Source organism: Euprymna scolopes, chromosome 30, assembly GCF_053919585.1.
Source record: "Euprymna scolopes isolate OS-2025 chromosome 30, ASM5391958v1, whole genome shotgun sequence".
Taxonomy (NCBI): domain Eukaryota; kingdom Metazoa; phylum Mollusca; class Cephalopoda; order Sepiida; family Sepiolidae; genus Euprymna; species Euprymna scolopes.
In genome coordinates this window covers 69,726,499-69,737,597 of record NC_136511.1, presented here as the reverse complement: position 1 = coordinate 69,737,597, position 11,099 = coordinate 69,726,499, and positions in this window count along the sequence as shown.

Sequence of the window (11,099 nt, the reverse complement as noted above, 5' to 3'; positions counted from 1 at the left end):
GTGTGTAGGTGACAAATCTAAACCTTCATACTCTAAAATATTTTGGGATTTGTATTAATTTTATAACTAGTTTTTATCTTAAAAGGGTTGCTAAGGGTTTAAATTTGAAACATTCGTACGTGAGGGTCATCGTATATATATATGTGTATATATATATATATATATATATATATATATATATATATATATATATATATATATGATTGTTAATTTTTTCAAGAATGCACAGGCGTGAATGGTTCATATGAGAGATTCTTTACGTTTAGAATAATTACGTTTAAAACATCTTTTAAAGAACGTGAAAAGCTGATCTCATGGTTATCGTATTTGACGTAATGTCCTAATGGTTTTGGTTTCGATCTCAATCTGAGTATTATTTTTACTCACAAGAAGCAAACTGTTTACAGAAAAAAGAAACATTATACTCGCATGCATATATCTCAGTTTCTGTATGAATTAAAATATAATATGTATGCGTATTTTACGACGATGTTATTATTATTATTATTATTATTATTATTATTATTACTTAATATAATAATAATTAAATAGCAACATACACTAGTGTTACATCCTTTCGGAAATCTTCTGTGCAGTGTGTCACGATTAACACCTTGCTCTATTATGAAAGACCATATCCGTTAGGCTACCGTTAACCCCGAGAAATGCTGTTTAATTTTAAACATTTATTGCATTAAATGTTTTTAATGTCAGTCAGAGGGATCCAATCATTTAACGACGATCTGCGCACGAGAGCTAAATTGACCGACTTTTTAATTCAACTAAAAGTGCTCAACGATAAAACCAGTTTCTATAAGGAGCTGACATGTTTATTTACTATAATAGTTATTAAATACCTACGAACACTAGCGTTTCATCCTTTTCGGGAATCTTCAGGATATATATATATATATATATATATGTATATATATACATATATATATATATATATATATATATATATATATATATATATATATATATATATATATATATATATATATATATATATATACATAAACACCGGAAGATACAGAAGTAACCGCAAAACAATGAAAAATATTTGGACTTACAATGGGAAAGTATGGGATACCAACTCCGAAGCACGTATACTTGGATGCTGAAGTATGTTTGAAATACGAAACAAATATCAACTTGTTTATCGCAGCAGTGAACGAATATTTCTCACAAAATCTTATCCCTGGAATATAAAACTATATTAAGTTGATATCTTCATATTATCAATAACAACTAGAATGGATAATCTACGGTGTAAACCTTTAAGTTCGTGGTCTAACCCATGTGCAAATATGTAACCCTATACGTGTATATTTAATGAAATTGTTTCTACATGTTCATTGTTGACAATTTTGAAAACACATTTTCTAGGTGGGGCAATTTGTTTGTTCCAATCCTATAATTAGTTCCTACGACGTCTAACTCGGATACGTTTACCAAATAACGCACAAGGATTTCCTATTTCCTTTCTAGGAGGCGGCAGGTTTCATCTGGAAATGGCAGTCGAAATGACTGCTTCAAGATCTAACTATTTCGTGTTCTTCTTTTTTTTCTTTTTTTTTTCATTCATAAATATCATTTCGTCGTTTTTTCCTCGTTTTCAAGGTTCTAATTGGCGCGTTCTGTCGGGTAAATAATTTACATACTATAGAGACGTTCAGTGCCGTAGGCAAGACTTCTGGCATTATTCCCGTGTTGATGTTTGTGGCAAAATATAGTTTGTGTTTTCCCCACCCATATCGCTTGAGGCACTGCAATGACGAATAATGATTGCTCATCGGCAAAGTATTATATAAAAAAATGACCTGTTGAGGCAACGGGCGCTATTGCTTGTATACATGCGCACAAACATGCGCAGATGAATAAATACGAGTTCCATACACGCACATCACGCACATGCGTACCTGTACACACATGAAGGCTTACATATATAAATGGAAATATAATGATTTTATGTTTATGTGTAACAATATTATTGTCGCTAAGCCTATAATTTGTACTAGCGGGACCTGTGAAAATTCCACTGGGAATTCATTCATTCATCTGTAAATATTAGTGTGTCATTCTGCAGAGGTTCAGCTTAAAGGAGACGCTCTGATATAGCTGCAGCTCTTTTGTTAAACTGCAAAAGTACTTATCTAAGCTAGCAGGGACGCACGGCGCAGCCTGGTCGTAAAATACGTTTAAATTAGATAATTTTATTCTGGCAAGTTTTAATCTATACTGTTATTAGAGTGAATTTTCTATCGATTTTTATATATTATCAAATTACAATTAGAAAAGCAAATATATACACACACACACACACACATACATATATATATATACACACACATATAAATTGAGTTAATCAGCTGGAATCGAAAATGAAACAAAAGCTTCTGAAATATATATATATATATATATATATATATATATATGCATATATTTATATATATATATATATATATATAGATAGATATATAACTTGAGCTCCTTCAGCTATAATCGAAACCGACACCAAAACTTTTGAAGTCTTCTTGATAAAATTATTTATAAAAATAGATTACTGGAGAGAAAACACCTATAATCGAAACCGAAACCAAAACTTATGTATAATTCATGATAAAGTTATTTATTACTACAATGGAGCCCATAAGAATCAAACGACAGTCACGTGGAAGTAAGCATGACACACAAAATAAATAACACATGCACACTATCCTATTGATATATAGATACTTGCCTAATATATATATATATATATATATATATATATATAATTATAAAACTCAAATGACCTTGTAACGAGTGATGTACCCCACTTTCCGGTTTACAACATTCGTTTGCGCATTACAAACGTTAACAAATAAACACAAATCGCTTATTTTGCAGATTTTGATCTGCGCACTGAAATATTAACGTTATTATTTCGAAATTATTATTTAAATGGGAAGAGTGGGGGTGCTTTGCAACTATTCTTTATTACAACTATACTGTCGCTATTTTCTCACAACTAAACAACGTGACCCCGTTGACAAACATAAGAACAATTGTTGTAAAGCCAAGACTACTACTACTACTACTACTACTACTACTCTCTACCCGTCCCTTTTCCTTCCTTTTTTTTTATTTTGTGTTTCCATAGTTGTGTGAGAACGGTGAATTTGTTGATGCATTTACTAATCTGATTCAATATTAGTTTTATTTTCGGTAGATCCATGTGCGTTTTTGCTGCTAAATGACTTTTGTCGGCGTTCGATTCGTAGGAAAATTATGTTTAATTTTCGATTTTTGAGCGATTATTCGGAAAAATCGGTAACTTTACACGAATAAGGAGGATTTTTTCCTGTTTGAGTGATCCGTCCGTGATTTTTCATTTTAATATACTTTCATAGAAATGTTTCTGTTATGTAAAAAAAAAAATCAATTTACGTCACACGTGTCACGCTCATACATGAATTCCATAGCTAATATAACATACTGACCCAACAGGTCACGGGTAGTCTAGTATATGTATAAATAACTAAGCCCGCTGTGACTGTCTTTCGGATTTTTATACTGTTCCCATCTAATGTCTGCTTAAGACCTCATAGCAATTATAAATCACCGCACACCGACATTTCTTTATAGCAAATATAAAAGTTGAATCTAATATACTCCTAGGCCTGAAATATATATATATATATATATATATATATATATATATATATATATATATATATAAGTAAATTTTTGGTACAACAGAATGGAAGGAGAAATTTCAGAGGAAACATAATTTAATTTAAATACCAAAAAAAACAAGAAATGGGCAGGTGAAATTAAAATTTTCCCTAAGGCCTTATCGTCTGACCCTCTAAGAGGAAACGTCAGAATGATAGATTAAAAACTAAGAAAACGAATGAGGGAAGAGGGGAATTTTGGTTACAGTTGGAAGAACAGTGGAGAAAAAAAAAAAATCTCACTGTTCAGGTGGTTTTAAATCAATGAATATCTCCAACTGATGTCTAAGAATCTTTTGTCTACACAGGCTAGGTCGAGAGTTGTTAATAACTAACGCCTCAATGATATTGAGATGATAGTTCGACCTAGCACTGTATAAAACAGAAAACCACCCATCGGCATATTGATCGGCACACCTATTTATACTCAACAGGTGATCGCCAATGGCAGACTCATGAGCCTGGGAGTGCCCGGATGCTCTCGAAACCTGGTGTAGTCGAATATCCCGAGGGATATGTTGGGATATTCTCATTTCTAATCTTTGGGACGTTTTGCCAACGTAGTCAGCTCCACACTGACAAACGAATTTATAAACAACAGAGTTCTTTTGAATGGTTGGCAAAACATCTTTACGAAAAGAAGAGAAAAAGGTTCGAGTTGTGTAAACTACTCTAAGCATAGTAGCTGGAAAACATCGTTGAGTAGCAGAAGAAATCCTTTTAACAATATGAAGGCCATCAGGACCCAACCATGGTAATTTTAGATAAATGGGACAACGTGATGGACCAATATGTTTACCGCTATTAAATGTAGTAATTTTACGTTCAATAGTAGATTTTATTATATTAATGGGATATCCATTATTAAGAAAAATAGTTGTAATTTCACTAAGTTCCGTATCAAGACGGTTTGGTGAACAAATCATAAGTGCACGATGCGTAAGAGCGCTAATGAGGTTTATTTATCCCTCGGGATATTCGACTACACCAGGTTTCGAGAGCATCCGGGCACTCCCAGGCTCATGAGTCTGCCATTGGCGATCACCTGTTGAGTATAAATAGGTGTGCCGATCAATATGCCGATGGGTGGTTTTCTGTTTTATACAGTGCTAGGTCGAACTATCATCTCAATATCATTGAGGCGTTAGTTATTAACAACTCTCGACCTAGCCTGTGTAGACAAAAGATTCTTAGACATCAGTTGGAGATATTCATTGATTTAAAACCACCTGAACAGTGAGATTTTTTTTTCTCCACTGTTCTTCCAACTGTAACCAAAATTCCCCTCTTCCCTCATTCGTTTTCTTAGTTTTTAATCTATCATTCTGACGTTTCCTCTTAGAGGGTCAGACGATAAGGCCTTAGGGAAAATTTTAATTTCACCTGCCCATTTCTTGTTTATTTTGGTATTTAAATTAAATTATGTTTCCTCTGAAATATATATATATATATATATATATATATATATATATATATATATATACAGGGTGCCCCCCCAAAAAACAATAGCTAAATGGAGGCCATCTAGCATCTAGAACATATGCTGTAGAACGGAGAAAAAACGGCCAAAGACCCTTGTGTTTTGATGTGATGTTTTGAATATAATAAACTAGTTATGGCCAAAGTTTCATTTCAATCGGACGGAACACTAAGAAACGGAGCCTAATTTTTCTTGGAGCCCATTTTTTGGGTCACCATTCATATATATATATATATATATATATATATATATATAAACAGTAGAGCAGTACTTTAGGATTAATGAAACTAAGCAAGATAATTATGTTTTTTTTACTTTACTTAAATATCAGTAATATTGAGTATTGCTTTTTCGCATGGTTCGTTTTTATATTCAAATTCATAAATATATTTTACTTTTAAATTAAAAAAATAGCTAGTAAGCCAAATAGCCAAATATATTACAGTCTTCGTAATGTTATAGTCTATAGAGTAACTAATAAATTGTGAAGAAATTAATGGCGGATTTCAAAAAGAAAAGGCATTTGCCCTCTAAGCTCAATGCGATGAGAGTAGCATCAAATTTGCCGTACAATTCCGTTTCGTGTTTTGGCTGGCACTTTCAACATTTTCGCACGCAACCGCTGAGTATTGCTTAATGAGTTAGCGACAGTATAATTATGTAGTCTTAGAGCTTAACGGATAGATATGGCCAAAGAAAATGACGTCATACAGACCGGGACCTCCGGAGGCAAGATTTTTCCGTGCTTCTTGAAGAAATTCGCCGAATATCAACTAGAGCAGTGTTAATTAAAAAAAAAAAATGTAAAACCGAAATTCATATTCGCCTTAAATCCTTGGTCCACCCTTTGTAGAACATCCACACCAAGAGATGTTCTAGTTAGACCAACTTAAATAACTTCAAATTACTTATATACGCATGGGAATTCATTGAACCACATTATTGTAAAAAAAACCGTGGAATAACATATCACCCAGGTTCTTCTCAAGTGTCTATCAAGTAAACACTGTCAATACATATCTGCTTTACCCTACCAGAATTGAGCGACTGCACCTAATATACCCCTGTGCCTGGCTTCCTGAGCAAAATAGTGAAAAAAATTTTAAACGCGTCAGTAATGTTTTGCCTTTCAGCTACGACTTGTATTCTGCCTTCGCGTGCCAGTCCGGTGAAGCCCAACCCGATGCACGGGTACCTTCTGCAAGGGGTGCACCAGAAATTGTCTTCACCCTCTTTTTGGGATGGTTTTTCTAAGATACTCCAGGGTGCTGACTGTTGTATCTCAGGTGCACGCAGCATAGATATGGTCAGATGAGGTGCCGCGATTGGGTAGCTAAAAATGCTCCCTGAAAAGACTAAAACGCGTGGTGAGTAAAAATACCGAACATTTTCGGAAATTACTGGTATATCGGTTAATCGGTCTGAGACGGTTAAGTATTACTGTATATTTCGCCGTATAGGACGACCCTTAAAGTTTAAAAAAATCATCTTTAAAAACCAGTATTTCATAAGATACAGGGTGTTGTAATCTCTAGTCTAGGCTAAACAAACATGGTTTCGTGATTTAGCAGTCGTCTTATACAACCGATATATGATTAATTTATTAAAATTTGCTCTAATTTTGTATCTCACTTAATCTGTCGGAGCCTTACGCGCCGGAATATATGATATATTCGTTTTATAAGCAAATGCTGTCCATCCAAATTCTGCCACAGTATATTTCATTATTAACCCACGATTATAATGAAATATTCTGTACATTCTTTTAAACTGTTATCCTTGAGTTGTTTTGACCCTGGTAACCCGTGAATTACTAAAATAAAAAGTGACGGTTACATTATATTTTGAACTGCATCAATAGAAGTCGTATTTAAAAAAAAATTAAAAAAACATGAGAGTTTATTTAAGGCAGATATTTTAATTCTTTTTTTTTTCTTCAAAAGGTGATGGCCATATTATCAGGGCCCGAATGTCACTCGGAGATAGATTTTAATGGGCGAACCGTAATCATAAGGATATCAGTTTTTAACGCATGGTTCGTTTTTATATTTAATTTCCTGAATTTAATTCACTTTTGAATTAGCAAAAATAGCAAAAAGGCCGAATAGAGAAGAGATATATTACAGATATTCGTAGTCTACAATGTAAATGATAGATTGTTCGAAATTAATGGCGGCTTATAAGAAAAGGCATTTGCTCACTGAGATCAATGCAGTGAGAGTAGAATTTGATTTTTTGTACAGTTTAGTAATCCTCAGTAGTGGGAATTTAGTACAATTTGAATATTTAAAGAGGGAGGTTCAGCAAAAAATTGTTTACATTGGATGTGAAAACATATTGTAGTTTGTTGAAAAGCAGGCCAGCCGAACAGCGTTACACAGACGGGGGATTCTAGTAAAGAAGCTTCATGGAATGAACACAAATAGAAAGTGGAGGAAATTGTTGGTATTGGTTGTAGCTAGACCAGTGTTTTGTGAAAGTTTGATGACGTGAATAATAGATTGTAGCGCAAATAATATTTACAGTCGTACGAATTATTACCCGTGTCATGTAAAAGATTCTTCATACCAACCGGGCCTATTTATTACAATTATTGTGTTAGCCAGCTTCATAACCACTTAGTTTTAATCGATATCTTGAAAGGCTCTACGGTTCAGGGTAGAGGATTGGAAGCTGATTGTGTGGGATGTTACGGGCTTGGTTTGTCTAGTAATTCACAAATAATTAGGGTAGTTAGTTTTGTTTTATTACATTTTCACCCCAAACAAGGCACATTGCCACTTTGGTGTAGGGGGCTACTATCAGGGGCAACAACTACTGGGGCACTATGTAGGTATTTGGGCAGCAAGATGCCGGTTCACCTTGCACTTGAGCTTCTGCATGTCAGTACAGTTAGGAAAGCAGGACCCTGGAATGGAATTCCAGAGTCTAGCGGTTCTGGGGAAGAAACTACTGGAGAAGAAAGATCTTTTACATCTAGGGATCTCTACTATGTGGGGGTGGGATTTAGCTGCCTGTCGGGTTTGTGGAGGGTGTCTACGTCGTGGGGGCACAAGTGTCTGCAGTTCGTCAGAGCATTCACCATTAAAATACTTGTAGAACAAGCAGAGGGATGCAACGTTTCGTCGATGGGACAGCGGCTAAAGCTTAGATGCCAGTTCAGGGCCTATCAGATTGGCGACTCTTTTTTTAACCTTGTCTAGGAGCCAGAGACTAGTAGCAGATGCACCAGCCCAACTGTGACAATAATCCACACATGGGCGAATGGTGGCCTTATAGAGGTACAGGATACTTTCAGGTGTCAGTAGTTTTCTAGCACGGTAGAGAGAGCCTACCTTTTTCGCAGCGGCCCTGGCAAAGGTATCTTTGGTGGAAGGGGCATTGTACTTTTCTGGTCGGCACCTTATCGAGTGAGAGTGCAAGCAATTCGATTTCCGGGAGAGCGTCTTTCTAGATTTCCTCTTCAATATTCGCTAAATGCCGGTCTATTAAATATGCAATGCAGCTCACCTGATTTGTGTCTCTTGAAAAATTTCCGACGTGCATAACTTTGTAACTGGATTTTCTCACTGGATTTCATTCAGTAACGGTAAAAATGACTACCTAGGTTGGAAGTGATTTAATTTTTCCTTTTTGTTTTTCTGATGTATCTTAATCATCGTTCGTTATTTTAAGAACTTTATATCAAGCGACGATATGACAAAGTGTAAAAGATTGTGTTAGAACCGAGGGGATGTTGATGGAGCAAGTGGTTAGAAGTGAAGAGTAGATACTTAAGCTTGCGGCCAATGAAGTGGAGGCATGTGAGACCAAGGCTGAGTATGTGAAACGTATGGATAGAGAAAGGGTAGAGGAACTGGCTAGGAAGAAAATGTATGGAAGTTCTTCCAGGATATAACAGAAGTGGCTGATGAAAGATAATGGCAATGGCTTAGAGCCGGGTATCTGGCTGAGAGAACTGAAGCTTTTGTTTGTGCAGCACAAGAGCAGGCATTAGGAACACGACTGTTCAAAAGAGTGGTTCTAGGAAAGCAAGTTGCTGAAGAATGCCGGATTTTTGGTTAGACCTCAGAGTCAATTGCGCAGCTTGCAGCCGGGTGTAGTGGGTTGGCCCAGAGAGAGAGAGAGAGAGAGAGTACCGCAAAAGACTCCGGATATATTGGGAGGTGTGTAAGAAGGTTGAGGTGAAGTATGCTGGAAAATGGGTTGAGGAGGTGCCTGGTGAAGTGAGAACAAGGTAGAGGTATGGTGGAGCAAAAGTGTCATAACGACCAAGCAATTGGAACATAATCGTCCGGATTTGGTCGTCATTGACAAAGTCTAAAAAAAAAAAAAAACTGAGACAGGAATGTGAGAGAGAAGGAGAACGAGAAGTGGAGCAATTATGCCTCATTGGCCTTGGAGATAAGGCGTATACACGGGGTTTAACCACAAATAATCCCGGTCGTATTTGGTACGCTAGGAGTAGTATCAAGTCGTCTGGAAGGACAATTGAAAAAACTACAACCCCCCAATCTTTTAGACCGTCAGACCTCTGCTACTGTAGGTACCACCAACATCATTGGGGAACCCCTTGATCTTTGAAGCTCCTGGTTTGGAGCCGAGATCGAGGGAAATCCTCTGGAAATGAATCCCTTCCCTTTTCCAGAGAGACGTTGATAAACGAAATCGTCGTCGTCGTTGTCGTCATCATCATCATCATCATCATGTAACCAGAAAATGGCGCTCTGTGGACTCCGGGTGATAATAAGTCACACCACATATTCAGCATTATCAAGGTATTTTGATCATTCTTGCAAATAACCTTGTTTTCTCGGAACAGTAATTTATCATTGATCCCCTACAAATAATGTCCGCAGATTTTATCTGCAATTTTAAACAAAATAAGCTGTTCAGAAGTTACTAGTCTTCGATAATTATGAGCTATCCCCTCCTTTTCAATGTTTACACCGAATCATTATTCTGATAAAATTTGGATACAATTCTTGAAACTGATTATGCGGTCTCTTGTATTCTGGTCGAAGCATGTTCCATTTTTGGAGTCTGTGTATTAACATAGTTCTTCCATCGAACATCAATTCCGATACGATCAGACTGCCTTGAGATATTGGCGTTCTGACCTACATGCGCTACTCCTTAAGATTTTTCGCTTTTGTTTTTTTTTTTATCTTTGCAAACACGCAATCATATTCTGCGACGTCAAAAACAAAACATAACCTTACTCTCTCCCCTATTTTATTTGCTTACTTCATTGACTAGTCTAAGGATGCTGACATAAAATGCACCAAATATTGATGGTGTTCTTTTTTCTTTATTCTTTACAAAATTGAAAGTGGAAAGCTAATACACAATCATTTTTAAAAATAAAACAATCCAACAACACACCATGAATAAATATTAAAGGATATAAAAATGAATCTATGAAAACTTTCACAAAATTACAGGATTCGGCATTAAGTAATCTTAAATGGGTTGATATGCCGTAAAACAAAACAAGTAAATCTTTGTGGATACATCTAAGTTTCTGCGCTTTAACTTATAAAGTCTAGTCAACCTTTTTAGATCAATGTGCATTTATTCTCACGTTTCCCGGCGCTTTTATTTTTCTTTGGGTATTCCTTCATCATTTCTTCATTAATTTCTATGTCTGGTACAGTTTCAATTTTTTAAAGTTCTTAATTCATATTTTTCAGGCGTTTAGCAAAATGGAAAATGATGAATATTTGGCGACAAACATCTATAGGCATATCATCTATAAATATAAAAGCGAAAATGTATGTATGTATGTTTGCTTTTTCTGTATGTCAACAAAAGGCTTTTTTTCAGAGAAACGGTCGCTGGCTTCACAACTTTTTAAAACTTTTTATATCACATATAAATCGTAATATCTCACAGTTGAC